We start from the raw sequence: 16,542 nt of genomic DNA on the forward strand, positions 1-16,542 counted from the left end.
AGACAAACTGCAGGGGGAAAGCATGAGAAAAGACAGCTAGCCTTTGTTTGCTGGAATGTATTGAAAATTTGCTTCATTATTTGGTGGAATGGAGATTTGACAATGCTGTTTGGAAAAGCTGGCGGAAGAGAGGGAAGAGCATCTGCACAGACAGGCTTGCTAACCTAGTGAAGAGGGCTTTAAACTAGTTTCACCAGGGGATAGAGACTAAGCCCTGAAGCAATGCTAGATGGAATAATAGGGCTTCCCTAGGAGAAGTGGGATATCAGGAGGAAGTACAGTGAGGATGATGCAGTAGGAGAGGCCTCCTGATTCATACTGAGAAGGTAGGACAATCAGCCTGTACATGAATGCACCTGTACACCTGTAAAGGTGCCTGTACATGAATGCAAGAAGCCTGGGAAACAAACAGGAAGAATTGGAAGTCCTGGCACAGTCAAGGAACTTGATGTGATTGGAATAACAGAGACTTGGTGAGGTAACTCACATGACTGGAGCACTGTCATGGATGGGTAGAAACTGTTCAGGAAGGACAGGCAGGAAAGAAAAGGTAGAGGAGTTGCACTGTATATAAGAGAGTAATATAATTGCTCAGAGTTCCAGTATGAAACTGGAAAAAAGCCTGTTGAGAGTCTCTGGGTTAAGTTTAGAGATGAGAGCAACCAGAGTGATGTCGGGTTGGGTGTCTGCTACAGACCACCAGGCCAGTAATGCAAGTGCTGGAGGAACGTAGTAGGGGCCATGCTCCTCTTGACCTGCTGCTCACAAACTGGGAAGAATTGGTTGGGGAAGTAGAAGTGGGTGGAAACCTGGGGAGCAGTGACCATGAGATGGTCGAGTTCAGGATCCTGACAAAAGGAAGAAAGGGGAGCAGTGGAATACAGAGCCTGGACTTCAGAAAAGCAGACTGACTCCCTCAGGGAGCTGATGGGCAGGATCCCCTGGGAGGCTAATATGAGGGGGAAAAGGAGTCCAGGAGAGCTGGCTGTATTTTAAAGAAACCTTATTGAGGGCACAGGAATAAACTATCCCAATATGCAGAAAGAATAGCAGATGTGGCAGGCGACCAGCTAGGCTTAATAAAGAGATCTTTAAACACAAAAAGGAAGCTTACAAGAAGTGGAAGCTTGGACAGATGACTAGAGAGGAGTATAAAAATATTGCTTGAGTATGCAGGGGTGAAATCAGGAAGGCCAAAGCACAGTTGGAGTTGCAGCTAGCAAGGAAGGGAAGGGTAACAAGAAGGGTTTCTACAGGTATGTTAGCAACAAGAAGGTGGTCATGGAAAGTGTGGACCCCTTACTGAATGGGGGAGACAACCTAGTGACAAATGATGTGGAAAAAGCTGAAATACTCAGTGCTTTTTTTTTTTTTTTTAAACTCAGTCTTCACAGACAAAGTCAGCTCCCAGACTACTGCACTGGGCAACACAGTATGGGGTGGTGAGCAGCCCGCAGTGAAAAGAACAGGTGAAGAACTATTTAGAAAAGTTGGACATGCACAAGTTACAATGGGGGAAATCTAGGTTGGATATTAGGAGAAAATATTTTACTAGGAGGGTGGTGAAGCACTGGAATGGGTTACCCAGGGATGTGGTGGAATCTCCATCCTTAGAGGTTTTTAAGGCCTAGCTTGACAAAGCCCTGGCTGGGATGATGTATTTGGGGTTGGTCCTGCTTTGAGCAGGGGGTTGGACTAGTTGACCTCCTGAGGTCCATTCCAACCCTAATCTTCTATGATTCTATATCCCCTTCTGATGGAGGGAAAGAGATTTTTCTCTCTGGGAGAGTGAGATTTTATTGCTTTCTAAGGAGGAAGGATATTCTGCCTGTTTAGCACCAAAAATTGTGTATGTCTGGAGGCAGAGTTTAGCAGTCAGAGAATTCAGAGCTTACCCAGACTCTAGGGGCCAATCCACAGCCCACTTAAAACAACAGGAATCTTTCTTTTGACTGCAGTGGGCTTTGGGGCTGGTCCCTGGAGTATAAAAAATGGAAAGATTTTATGTCTGTCACTCCTCCTGAATATTTTTATTTCACAATTTCACTGCTTCTGCATGGAAAACCCATGGTGGAAGCTGATGTTGAATGACAGCTATATGATTTTCATTACCTAATGCTATAACCTAGTATGTAATTGAGACAGATGAAGGTAAGGAAGTGGGGGGAAGGGAGAGAGTAAACATTTCCCCCCTATTTTCAATTCTTTTTAAAAATAAACACATGTAACTTTTAGCTTCTGCATCAATCTCCCTTTCCCTGTACTTAGCATATAACTTGGCTGCTTTAAAAGCTTACTTTTACTTAAATTGAACTGATGGCGAAACATCACTTGGGCTTTTAAGGAACAAGGTGTTTAAAAGACTAAAAAAAAATGTAGAGGGTCAAGTTTTCAAAGCTGCCTCAGTGACTCAGGAGCCTGAATTGATGTCCAATGAGCCTTAGGCTCCTAAGCACCTAAGACGTTTCTGAAAATGAAATTCAAGCTCCTAAATTACTTCGGCACCTTTGAAAGCTTTACCTCATACCTTTCCCCTAGACATTTTCTCATCTGTTGACTAGGAATTATTTTTTCTTGTAGAGAACGTGTTGCACATTTTTTTTCTAAAAAATCGTAACATTTAACATTAATCAGCCATAGTATATTTGTCATAGTACAATTACTGTGTACAAGTTTCTTTATGCCTCCAATGTTCTGAAAGTGCAACAATGGCTTAACAGTGCAAACCCCATTATGGCTTCTCACTTAATTAAGGCTATGAGACGAAATGGTCAATGAATAGAAACAGAAATATTTGGGGAGGATATCATCTCATGCTTCATGAAATTGAAAGAATACAGCATTGATCTGGAAACTCGTTCAGACTTTCTAAATGAACAGTCATTTTAAAAAATACACCAAGTGACCGCTCAGAGAGGGCAGACAGTGAACCAGGGAAGTACCTGGCCATGGTGCATTATAAGAAATATAGTTCAGCTAGGGATCCTGACCCAGAGAAGAGAATAAAGACTTGAGGCAACTGAAATACTACTCTCATGGGGCACTGGAGCAGCATAACTGAAAAAAACGCAAAGCATTCTGGGGAAAGCAGAAACAAACCATTTAGTCAAAAAACCAGTTTTCCATATTTTGTGGAGTATGATGCGAGGCTGATGTTATGGATTATGAAGCGTTAACAGAATAGGCTACAGAAAAATTAAAAAGGCATTTTTCCTTGTTTTGGCATTCTGGAAGAAATATTCCCTGACAGCAGGTCGCAGTATGCCAGCAAGATGCCAGGCTATTGGGATACGGTATGATTTCAGTCACCTTTGTCCTCCACAAAGTTTTTAAGCTGAAATTTCAATGGAAAAAATGTTATTTTTTGTCAAAGAAAAACTGAAAACCTTTTGGTTTTTCAAGGACAAACAAAAATTTTCTGTGGTGGGAGGTGGTGGAGTAGGGAGGAAATATTTTCCTACCAGGTCTAGTGAATAGGAACACTGGACTGGGACCCAGGAGAACTGAGTCCTATTTCCCAAGTTAGACATCAATCAGTTGTGTGATCCTGGCTGAGTGACTTCATCTTTGGGCAGGAGACCCCTCTCACTATGTGTTTGGCCACACCTAGAAAAATGAGACGCTCATCTTGCCTGTTGGTCCTAGTGTAATATTTTAAACTCTTTATTTGAAACTAACTAGACTTCAAACTGACAACATACTTTAAATGGATGAAGTATCACTATTCCCCCTGCTTCCCTATTCCCCCTGTTGTCTCATTCAAAAAAACAAAAGAACAGACTTTTCTTAGGTTTTAAGTACAAAAATTCAGCTTTGGAATGAGACTCAAACATGGAAACATTCAACCAGAGAAAAAGAACTTTCTGAATTTTGAGAGAGTGAAAATGAGGTTATAGCAAAAAATGTTAATGAGCTGCAACCTTATCTATAGAATTTGTTGGTGAAACAGCTTCAAAACCTTCTTGGAGCACAGCAAACAAAAACAAAAAGGAGGCAGACAGTAAGACTCTGCCTAACTGGTCACATGAAAACATAAAGCACTTCGATTCTGATGAATAAATGATGGTCTGTAATCCAAGAAACTGAAGAATGCCAATTGTTTTTTATCTCAGACTAACCGTTGGGTAAAAGTATTCTGAAATGATCTCTTGGGCAATTGGGACAGTTGCATTTTTTCTTTGGAACTTTGATTATTTAAATAGGCTTTTATTTAAAAAAAAAAAAACAAAACCTTTCATCCTGGAGTTAAAAACTTATCGCACTATGGGCCAATTTCAGGCCTGGATGGCACAGCAAAGGGGATACTGCTTGGTGCATCTTCCGCTACTGGAATCCCACCACCAAGAGGGAGAAAGCCAGGAAGGAGGGAGGCTGGAACAGTTCCACCATATGGATGACTTCCACCAGCTCACATCTCAGAGATCCTTTTCACATGGAGCTCCAGGATGTGCAGAGTAAGAAGGCCATGCCTCTTCCCTACTCTGTGGCTCTAAAACCTGTGCCTCTGGCTGATCTCCCCACTTCCTCCCACATGGTAAGTGGCATTACCCTAATTTTACACCTGATGACAGTGGGGTGCTGAGTGGTTAAGAGCCCTATTCTAGCTGGTCCTGTTCAGATGCTCGAGCCAAGTAAAGTACTCAAATGGCCGGTGCCTGGGACAGATGTAATGTGGCTGAGTTGTGCAGGTGAGGGATAGGCCACACAACAGCTTATCCTCACCACCAGGTGAAGAGAAGAGAACATGCTGCTTCTTTTCCCCAAGTGGCAGTGTTGCTGTGGCAGCATGTGTTGTCAAAGAGCTCCCAGGAGGAATCCTGGATGAGTCAGCTACAATTCCTCTTGGAGTACTGACAGCAGCAATGTCCCTCCACAATCCCGCCAGCAACACAATCCAGTTCTAAGTGACCTGGCTAAAATCATGAGCCAAGTCAGTGGCAGAGCCAGGATTAGCAATCAGGAATTCCTGGCTCCTAGCCCCTAGTCCTCTAGGCCCCTCTACGAGTTAGGTAGAGTTTGCATTCATATTTTAAACCAAAATATCTGAGAAGAGCCTCTGTAACTTAGATTTTACCCTTTTATGGGCAAGTTTTTCCACTGCCCTTCTCAAAATTTTGCCCGCCCACCTGCTTCTACAAACATGCATCACATGCTCTGACACTTCTGGACTCACATACAACATGCATACTTCACATAAACAGTGTGAACATACGCCACCCCTTCCCTAACATGTAACACTTTAGCAGCCTGAGAACTCTTCTGAAAAGAACCTCAAGCACTAATGCACAAAGGATAAAAAGATCTGAAAAATCTTCCAAAGCTCCAGTTTCCAGTAATCATGTGAACTGCCAAGAATTGCAACTGCCTGACAGCACATCCAGCTCCTTGGTCTTATCAAAAAAATAAGCATGAGTACTCAATGTGCAGATGGGAAATACCACTGGGCTAGCATGATTATGGGACAGTCTCTAGTTACATTACAATGTTTTAATATATAGGTTACCATACTGCAAACCTGTTCATCATCATAAGGGAAATGTGTAGTCTGACTTGTGAAAATTGGTGATTTTTAGTGTTATGCATTAGTAAATGGATATAAATAAGGCCCATGCTCCTTCCATTAGTTTTCAGATACATAGTGTTTTTCAAACTGTTTTCTGTTAGAGAAAACATATTATACTTAGACAACAGTTTTTAAATGGATAAAAGTAATTTTTATATTATTGGATAGTGAAATTCATTGCTTATGAAATGCCCCAAACTGACAGTCCTTTGTTTTTCTGCAGAATACAGATAGTGACTGTATAAACTTCTCCCATATACCATTATACTCAATAAAAATCTGGAGGGCTCAATTCTAGAAATATGAGGACAGTTCTGCATCCACGCCATTTAAAACCCTGATCTCACAAGGGGTCAAATACCCTCAGTTTCCAGTGGCTTCAATTGTTGTTGCGGATGCCCAGTACTCTGCAAAATCAGCCAGCTAATCAACACTTGGCCTCTCATATAATGGTAATAACTGGTCAAAACCATGATGGTATTTTTGGGTGTATGGACACATGCCCATTAGAAATTAGACAGAGTCCACCTTTAGTCACTATTAACTGTATCCAGTGTGTGACCTATCCATGCCTAGGGTAGCCATCTGAAAATGCCAAGGTCAGGGCAGGCTGCAAAAGGAGAGCAGATTCTCCCAGCGCTGGTGGGTGACACTGAAGTCAGACTTCCCAACCAGCCACAAACAGTGCTTCTGATTCCCCACACTAGTTATAAAGAAACTAAAATAAAAATATACACAGCCCCCTTTACTGCATTTCAGTCTCTGGCTCCCAATAAACACCTACGTCAAGTAAAGAGATAAGTTATTTAAAACTATATGCTCTTTACCAAAAAGTTTCTCCTAACCCCAAAGGGTCAGCCACATTACCAGATCAATATAAGTTTGGATCTTACCCAAAATACCACACTGTCAGCCAATCCTTTAGTAACTAAAACTAAAGGTTTATTATAAAAGGAAAGAAACAAACTAGAAGAGAAATTTTAAATGATTAAAGCAATCACATACATACAAATGGTTGGAAAGTCCTTATGCATAAGTTTCCAGTAGAAATGTGGAGTTTGCAGGCTTATCTAGTCCCTCTGGTGAACATCCAGTGCCAGGATGGGTCTCAGTCCTTTGATTCACAGCTTCAGTTATAGATGAATTGATCCAGAGGAAGGAAGACTAAGTAGTCCATGTGCAGAGTTTGTTCAAATTCTCCCATGAGAATTAGCAGGGTGATTCCAGGCTGGTGCTGGGATCTCAGTCTCGTGATCCAAACTTTCCCTGACAAGCTTGGACAGATTTGAGATAAAAGGATCAGTCCAAAAGAGTCTTTTATAGATCCATGAAGGCTGACCGATACTTTCTTGACATCAAGTTCTCCTTGAACACTTAATAGATGATTACTTGGGACTCTGAAGTACCATCACTAATGTCCTGAGCACACAGGTAACTAGTTACTTCAGCACAAGGTAACTGGTCATTTACAAACCGTTCACAGGTGTTTCCTACTTAAACTTCAAAGAGAAATACAAACAATCGTATTGTTACATTCAAAGTTCCAAATAAATGCTCATATGTTCCTTTTGAACTCTTAATCAATAGAACAGTGACAGACAGGAAAGCAGTTTATCTACCTTGCTAACCTCCAACAAGAGATACGTAAATATCATCAAATAACTACCAACAATACACTTGCATATCAAAGCCCTAGTCTACTTATAAGGAATGACATTCACTACCGTTGTATTTTCCTAGGATATATCTTGAAAGGTCAGAGTTGGGCCATACAACTTGCAACGTTGCTTTGCTGTTTTGGGCCTAATGTCACACAGTGAATTAAGGGTGAAGAGCCCTGGAACCATTTATCAAAACCTTGATCCATCTAGTCCTTCAAACTTACAAAGTTACATTTTGGTGGGGGTGGAAGGAAAGGGAACTTTCAAATCACTAATGTCAATGAAAGTGAGGTGCTTAACAGTAATTTGTGCCTTGGAAAAGCCCTCCACCCCAATAATAAACAATGGCAAAACAGTCTCCATTGTCTAACAGTCTGCATTGTCCAGCTAGGTGTATCTCCTTTGCTCTGAGTCCGGGCAAATCTTTCCACCTCAGTCAGTTAGGGAAACACATTAACAGACACACTAGCTTGTTTATTAGTTCTCAAATTTTCAATTATGGCCAATTTCAAAGCTAGGCTCTGTCTCAAAGAGGTACCAACCACTCTCACTAGCATCTCATAAACAGGGTTTTGATGTTCTTCCATTACCAATTTCTGACTCAACTTAGCATCAGATGTACCTGAGTCCACTGAAACATTACCACATATATCTGAATCATTTAGAGTTGAGAGTTTGCCTACCACCCCGTTTCCCCAAGAGATCAACTGTACATCTGTCCTGCTGCATAGCTTCAGCTGCCCAATCTTCCCTCTGAGCCTGAGGCACTATCTGTTAACTTACAGAGTTAGCAGCATGTAGACAGCCATGTTCCAACATCGTCTCCCTAATGCACTGACCAAGCACAGCCACTTGGTTACAGGTCTGTTTAATCTTTCTAATAATTTCCACTCCATCTGGAACCTTTTCCAATGTATCCACACTGGATCTTTCTAAAATAAAGTCATTAAATTCATCCACATGTGAAAAACTCTGGCAGTTAGAAACTGAACCAAGTCTCAACAGATAAACTGTTGCTTTTTGCTACAATCAGGGATTCGTCCTGAGCTAACTCAATCAATTCACTTCCACGCCCTTCAGTTGCAGAAAACTGCTTGCAAGAGCTACCAGGAGGTTTTATTCCTTCAGGAGCATTTTTAGGCAACAATCCATTTTTCACAGAAATATTGTCCTTTCCCTCTTCAGCTAGAGGTTGCTCTAAAGAAACATTTTCCTGGGCCCTAACAAACTCTTTCTGGGTTTCAGTTAAGTCCAGAACCAACTCTGAGACAATTGGCACATCCTCAGTCAGCATAAGCTGAGGGGCACATTCTGTCTGCTCTTTAGATAGAAGATTGGAAACAAGCTCTCCCTCAGCAGATAAACTGCTATTTTTAATATTCAAACAGTTTGAAATTTCCTCCCCTTTGTCCCAGACCACATGGCTATTCCCAGACAAACTTTTGGAGATTGGGGTAGCTTCCTCCATGGGCAACTTATTTCCCCCCAACAGACAGGCTTAGGAACACTTCCTTCCTGGGTTTTAGTTGAATCCAGAACCCCCTCTGGTACAATGGACAAATCCTCCATCAGCATAAGCTGAGAGGTACTTTCTCCCTGCTCCACAGACAGTACACTGGAGACCAACTCTCCCCCAGCAGATAAACTGCTATTCTTACCAGACAAATACTTTGAAATTTCCTCCCCCTTGCCCCAGCCCTCATGGCTGTTCACAGACAAACACTGGGAGAGTGGGATGGCTTCCTGAACAGGCAAAGTGCTACTCCCAACAGACAAGCACTAGGAGACAGCTTCTCCCTCAGCAGATAAGCTTCTTTTCTGAACAGACAAGCTGCTATTTTCCACAATCCCAAGGCTAGAGAAACTCTCTTCCTTGTCACAATACACTGGGCTAAATACAGACAACTGTTTATGATCATTCACCCCCCCCCCCCACCCTTCACAAATTTCCTGTTGATTAAAGGTAACACAGAAGATTTACATTTATACTCTCTCTGGGATTGGGTGACATTAACTTGGTTACGTATATTTACCATATCAGTATCAAACATATCAAAATTACTATAAATAGGAAAGATTCTCTCCCAATCACTGTTAAGAGAAACTGGACTTCCAGGTGAGGTCAGACCTTTTTTCTCTTCCAGGATTTGGAGTTGGATTCTGGCTTTTTCCATCTGCCTTTGATGGGCCCTCTCTTCAGCTCTCTTGGCTTCTTTTTCCATCTCAGCCGTCTTTTCCTTTTCAGCTGTCTTTTGCTTTTCCCACAAGCAAAGTTCTGCCATTTCTTTCTCATGCTGAAAACGCTGGCTGTCTCTCAAGGCTTGCAGCGTGATTGCTTTATCTGATTGTGAATCACAAATTCTGACTAACTTTAACTTTTAACACTCTCCGTATCAAATTTTACAATTTGGAATAGCGTGAGATTCTGATCCAAAACCCAGATGTTCTGGTTCTGTCCATCCTGCCATGACTATGCCATTGTGACCCACACAAACTTCCCAACCAGCCACAAACAGTGCTTCTGATTCCCCACATTAGTTACCAAGAAGCTAAAATAAAAATACACACAGCCCGCTTTACTGCATTTCAGTCTCTGGCTCCCAATCAACCCCTAGGTCCAGTAAAGAGATAAGTTATTTAAAACTATATGCTCTTTACCAAAAAGGTTTTCCTAATCCCAAAGGGTCAGCCACATTACCAGATCAATCTGAGTTTGGATCTTACCCAAAATACCACACTGTCAGCCAATCCTTTAGTAACTAAAACTAAAGGTTTATTATAAAAGGAAAGAAACAAACTAGAAGAGAAATGATAAATGATTAAAGCAATCACATTCATACAAATGGTTGGAAAGTCCATACACATCAGGTTTCCAGTAGGAATGTGGAGTTTGCAGGCTTATCTAGTCCCTCTGCTGAACATCCAGTGCCTGGATGGGTCTCAGTCCTTTGATTCACAGCTTCAGTTATAGATGAATTGATCCAGAGGAAGGAAGACTAAATAGTCTATGTGCAGAGTTTGTTCAAATTCTCCCATGAGAATTAGCAGGGTGATTCCAGGCTGGTGCTGGGATCTCAGTCTTGCGATCCAAACTTTCCCTGACAAGCTTGGACAATTTTGAGATAAAAGGATCAGTCCAAAAGAGTCTTTTATGGATCCATGCAGGCTGACCGATACTTTCTTGACATCAAGTTCTCCTTGAACAATTAATAGATGATTACTTGGGACTCTGAAGTACCATCTCCAATGTCCTGAGCACACCGATAACTAGTTACTTCAGCACAAGGTAACTGGTCATTTACAAACCGTTCACAGGTGTTTCCTACTTAAACTTCAAAGAGAAATACAAACAATCGTATTGTTACATTCAAAGTTCCAAATAAATGTTCACACGTTCCTTTTGAACTCTAAATCAATAGAACAGTGACAGACAGGAGAGCAGTTTATCTACCTTGCTAACCTCTAACAAGAGATACGTAAATATCATCAAATAACTACCAACAATACACTTGCATATCAAAGCCCTAGTCTACTTATAAGGAATGACATATTATAGGAAAATACAATGGTAGTGAATATCTTGAAAGGTCAGAGTTGGGCCATGCAACTTGCAAAGTTGCTTGGCTGTTTTGAGCCTAGAGTCATACAATGAATTAAGGGTGAAGAGCCCTGGAACCATTGATCAAAACCTTGATCCATCTAGTCCTTCAAACTTACATTTTGCTGGGAGTGGAAGGAAAGGGAACTTTCAAATCACTAATGTCAGTGAAAGTGAGGTGCTTAACAGTAATTTGGGCCTTGGAAAAGCCCTCCACCCCAATAATAAACAATGGAAAAAGTTTGTAAGTAACTAGCAAGTGCCTTTAGTTGCTTTTTTGACTAATGAGAAACAATCTGAATTATTGTAGTTTCAGGGCCTAACGGGGCCTAACGGTTTTATAGTTCTCATTCACAGATGTAGTTTTGACAGTTATCATCATCAATTTGAGTGCCCAGGAATGAGCAAGTCTTCCCATCATACAAGGAAAGATATTGGCACCAATTCTGACCTGCTCCCAGCTGTGGTTGGCATACTTCAGGGATGTAGGAAGGGTTGGTCACACGCCACCTTTGCAGCCTCCCTGGGTTCTGGAGAAATAAACTAGACCGCCTCGGGCTGCTGGAACACCAGAGAAATGTTGGAGTGAAGGATGCACTGCTGCACACTTCCAATCCCCTAACATACCTCCTTCCCTGCTTCAGCCTCATTTCCACTCAGGGGCACCAACACCGGACAGCATAGCACCATTCCATCAGCCCTAAGCCAGCAGGAAATCTCCCTGACACCCAGCGTGTTTTCTAATGGAGAGATCCACTAGGTATGCAGCCTCTGTATGTTGCCTTTGGAGATATTAGGGGGCTGTGTTGGAATCCGCAATTAGAATGCTCTGATGAGCATTCACACTGAAGTCAGTAAGGCATGCCAAGTAGGACTCGTAACAGACAAGAGGTAGGAGGAGGACAAAGGTGACAATAAGACAGCACATTGGCCCAGGAAGATGTGGACACGTGATTGTTTTGTTCTTTTTTTGTCATTTGGGAGCTTTATGGGTTTTGTTTGTTTTTAAACATAGCCTCTTATTTCTTGTAGACTTCACAGCAAGAGTGAAATTTTAGCGAGTGATTTGGATGTAGAGAAGGATGTAACTTGGTAAAACGGATCAGAGGATGATCCAGTCCTAAGGAGTATAGCCCACTGTCCAGGTAGAATGTTAATTGACCCCATCCATGCCCAACCCAGAGGGTCTGGCACAGTTCTCAGGTACAGGACATTGTCCTTTACCTCTAGCTGTGGAGGCTGATGCTTTGAGCTGTGGATATCCTTAGTTGAATCCCAGGTGGTAACCACATACAGGGCCAGCACAGAAGGTATAAAGATGACTCCAGAGGAAACGTAGGGGCCGGCCTCAATGGAAAGCCATGGAGGGAAATATGAAAGGAGATGTAGCCAGGGGAAGTGTCAATTCAGTGTTCTACAAAGACTAACCAACCTGCACCATGCATCTGACGAAGTGGATTGCAGAAATTTGTTCGTCTTTAAGGTGCTACAGGACTCTCGGTGTTTCAACTTGCACCATGTGATCTTGCTACATGTTCTGCAGATGAACAGGCACCGTCAAGCCTAAACTGCATTCCCTGAATTTCACTTAGGATGACAAGGCCTAGTCATGATTCACATTTGCTATCACTCGGTGAAGTAGTATAATTTATTGTTGAGAATAGCTGTTAAAACGTCCCTTGGACTCCTATGAATTCTGTGCTTTTGTGCATCCATTAACATAAAATACAGCAGCATAATTTATGAAAAGTGAGGGTATTTTGATCTGTGACCGTCAGTATGTCTATGGCCTTCAGACCAAAACGCTATCAAGGCTTCCATTGGACTAGAAACAGCATTACAGAACAGACAGCTAACTCAGCATTAATCAAGACTTCCTGTTCTTGCTATTTCTGAATAATGCCTTCTGGCATTCTGATTATGCTAAACTTCTGGCAACCCCAAAGTATCATTCACTGGCCCTGCCTAAGATGATTTAATCAGGTAGTCACATAGCCAGGCAACTTGTGATACTGAACTGTAAGGATAACATTCAAGACTGATAGCTAACAATCACTTCTAGGGTGGTGCAGAGGGTCCAATGTTTGTAATGGATTTTGTTTGGAGAGCTGTGAATAGATAAGAATATTATGAGACTGCCCTCCCCCACACGTAGCAGAAAGCCAGAGGTCCAGTATGCATTTAAAAAAAATAATTCCAACAAATCCTGACATCTCTTCATAAAGCCCCTGGTTGCCTAATGAGACTGCATACTATATTCTAAAAATGAGTCTACCTATGTGCCCAATCTGCAAAGGTTAAGAGTCTGTTACAGCAACTCCCAGGCTCTTAAATACAAACTGTAATAGCTCACATTTTTAGAGCAGTTCCAGAAGGGTAGCCGTGTTAGTCTGTATACAGCAAAAACAACGAGAGTTCTGTAGCACTTTAAAGTCCATTCAGTTAAAGTAGTTGAGGCCTATTCACAACCAAAATAATAACATCCATAAACCTGTCGGAGAACACTTCATTCTCCCAGGACACTCTGTCACTGACTTGAAAGTTGCCATACTTCTACAAAAAAACCTTCAAAAACAGACTTCAAAGAGGAACTGCAGAACTAGAAATCATCTGCAAACTTGACACAATCAAACTGGGTCGGAATCGGGACTTGGAATGGTTCTCTCATTACAAGTAGTAATTGTCACTGCTCACACATTCTCACCTCCTAATCAATGGTTGTGAATAGGCCTCAACTACTCTAACTGAATGGACTTTGCTTTTATCTACCTTCCCCATTGTTGTTTCTTACCCTTGGATATGTGTATATATACCTCCTATGTGATTTCTATTCCTTACATCTGACAAAGTGGGATACAGCCCACGAAATCTGATGTCCGCAGAAATTAAATTTGTTAGTCTTTAAAGTGCTACAGGACTCTCGTTGTTTTTAGAGCAGTGATTCTCAACCAAGGGTACGCGTACCCCTAACGGCATGTAAAAGTCTTCCAGATGGTATGTCAACTCATCTAGATAGTCACCTAGTTTTACAACAGACTACCTGAAAAGCACTAGCGAAGTCAGCACAAACTAAAATTTCATCCAGATAATGATTTGTTTGTAGTGCTCTATATCCTATATCAGTGTTTCTTTACCAAGGGGTACCATAACATATGGTACAAATGAGAACGTAAAGCACTTGTTTAGTAATAGTGTGCTGTGACACTGCTGCATTTTTACGTCTGGTTTTGTAATCAAGTTGTCTTTAAGTGAAGTGAAACTTGGGGGTATGCAAGACAAATCCACCTCCTGAAAGAGGTGCAGTGGTCTGGAAAGGTTGAGAACCACTGCTCTAGAAACTTTCATTTCAGTCCCCGGTTTGTTGCCAAACACTGTTTGCCACAATAACACTTGCCTCTGCCTTCCCCCTGCAAAAAGTAATCTAGAAAACCCTCTGCCAGTCCTGCTTTGTCCCTCTTTCCTAAGGTTAATGAAGCTGGTTCTGCGGCATTTAGCCTCTGGACCACCTTAAGGGCTACTTTGAAGACACTGGGTAACTGCAGGATGAGACACAAATGAAGCAGGAACAAGGGAAGTGGCATGAAGACAGACCTATGATGCTATTTGAGCCAACCCACCCAAGGCCACATCTCTCACAGCAGTAAAAATGCAGCGTGTACAGCATGCGCGGGGGAAAAGAGTCAGTGTTCTGAGCAAACCTGTTCCATGGCTGGTTAGCACTGTGTAAGGACTGGGAACAGGCACAAGCTACTTTAAGAGGTATTTTGTAATGTATAGGGATCGACCAGATCAGTTCATACCGAGGTGCAGTGGGCCAATCAACAGCAGTTGAGCAGGGACAGTTTACCCTCTCCTTCCTCCGATGAGCACATGAAAGAGAGTGGCTCTGTGGGCTTGTGGCCAAGGGAAGCAATCTGTACCCCCTTAATGAATGGTGCAGTGTGTACTCCCCCTGTGCACATGGAACAGGGAAGATTATCCCTCCTGACATACAACCACTCTTGGCCCCGGAATAGCGTGGCAATGAAAGACAATGCTTGAAAGCATCTCAACTCTCAGCAAATGTTCCCTGGGCCCCATTTACACTACCATATCCACCCAGGTGGTTTGAAGAAAAAAAAAAGATGAATTAAAAATAAACCAATTTAAATACAAAATATTGAATTTCTTAAATTTAATACAATTTAAAATCATATTTGAAATTAACTAAAGTTGAGGCCTAAAATTATAATAATTTAAATCAAATAAAAATATTAAACAGTATGTTTGCTGCCACTTTTTAGAGAAAGTCAAACCACAGAACTGGTGGAAGTCACTGGCTAAGCACCTGGAATTGGAACTTGTTGAAGTACTAAACCAGTTTGTAACTCTTCAGCCTCTTCTGTAGGTGCACAGAGAATATTGGGAGTTGATAAACAGCAAAACTTGTTTTTCTCTTCCAAACTACGAGTAAAAACTAGGTATGAGAGGATGAGATCTACTCATTCTAAAATCTTAAAGGACATAGTAACCAGAAACAATCAGTTCCATCCTCTAACTACAAACACCACTTCCTTTGTTTAATAAATGAGTTGATTTTCAATGAGAAATGTTTTGATAAACTTTTCTCTTATGCATCCAGCACATTTCTTTATTAAAAAATTAAAATGCAGTTTTTGTGCATTTTTAATTTCATTCTAATTTCCATCCAAACAATTTGACACAAATCACAAGTAAAAAACATTAATCTAGTAAGTGAGAAAATGCATCATTCACCATTTTCTATCATCATAAAAATGTAAACATTCAGAAGATGAATATATATAAGTTAAGTTATATAATTGCTTAAATAAATGTATATAGATTTAGTGTATCCGGCTAGTTAGCAAAAAGTAACACCTAATTTAGTTTAAAGATGCAAATAAACATGTTTTAATAGTTACCAGCCAATGACCTTTCTTAAGAAAATAACTAAAGTACAAGTACAAAACATGATTAAAACTGATGGTTTAAATCAAGATTTTCAACCTGATGATTTAATTCATGATTAAAATCAGTGATTTAAATACCATCAATTTCGATCAGTCCCTCCCGATATCTGCCATGTTTAGCACAGGTTGGTCCCAGCAACACCAGATCATGCTCTAACACATGTGGATCTTGGCCATGTTTTAAGCATGGTGCTTAATCACAGTGGACCAGATGAATCTCTAGTTGCCTCTCTTGACTTCTCCAAGGAAGAATTTGGCTCAGAAGATTTTGTTGCATAGACAGGGGCTTTAGGTGTTGCTAATGAATACACTGAGCATGGCAGTTAGTAGTCCCTAACATAGGCATCAAAATAAACTTCATTGAAATGTTAATTTCAGTGCCTAGCTGGGGGACATTTGCAGGGGTGTTCAATCATATTCAGACCCAAAACTGAAGCCCACCACTAACAATTATTTATATTACAGTACCACCTAGAGACCCCCGTTGAGATCAAGCCTCATTGTGTGATTTCCCAGTGCCTAGCACAATAAGAAACACTCCTCACTGCCCCCCAAAAAACAAGACAGATGAAGGATGGGAGGGAAACTGGGAGCACAGAGAGGTGAAGTAACTTGCCAAAGGTCATACAGAGGGAGCTAAGATTAGAACTCACATCTCCTGACTGCCAAGCCAGTGCCCTATGCCCTGAGCCACACTTCCTCTTGCTATATAGTATTACATTGCCTTTATCAACAAGAGGTTGGACTACT

General features: G+C 41.4%; 1 protein-coding gene across 11 annotated transcripts in view; it reads right to left on the reverse strand.

Moving 5' to 3' along the window:
- Positions 1-16,542, reverse strand: part of LOC137149266 (sodium channel protein type 5 subunit alpha-like) — a 319,903-nt gene that overhangs the window by 270,540 nt on the left and 32,821 nt on the right. The gene's annotated exons all lie outside the window — the stretch shown is intronic.

Source organism: Emydura macquarii, unplaced genomic scaffold (genome assembly GCF_026122565.2).
Source record: "Emydura macquarii macquarii isolate MOO-44397 ecotype Brisbane River unplaced genomic scaffold, CSIRO-AGI_Emac_v2 contig_719, whole genome shotgun sequence".
Taxonomy (NCBI): Eukaryota; Metazoa; Chordata; order Testudines; family Chelidae; genus Emydura; species Emydura macquarii.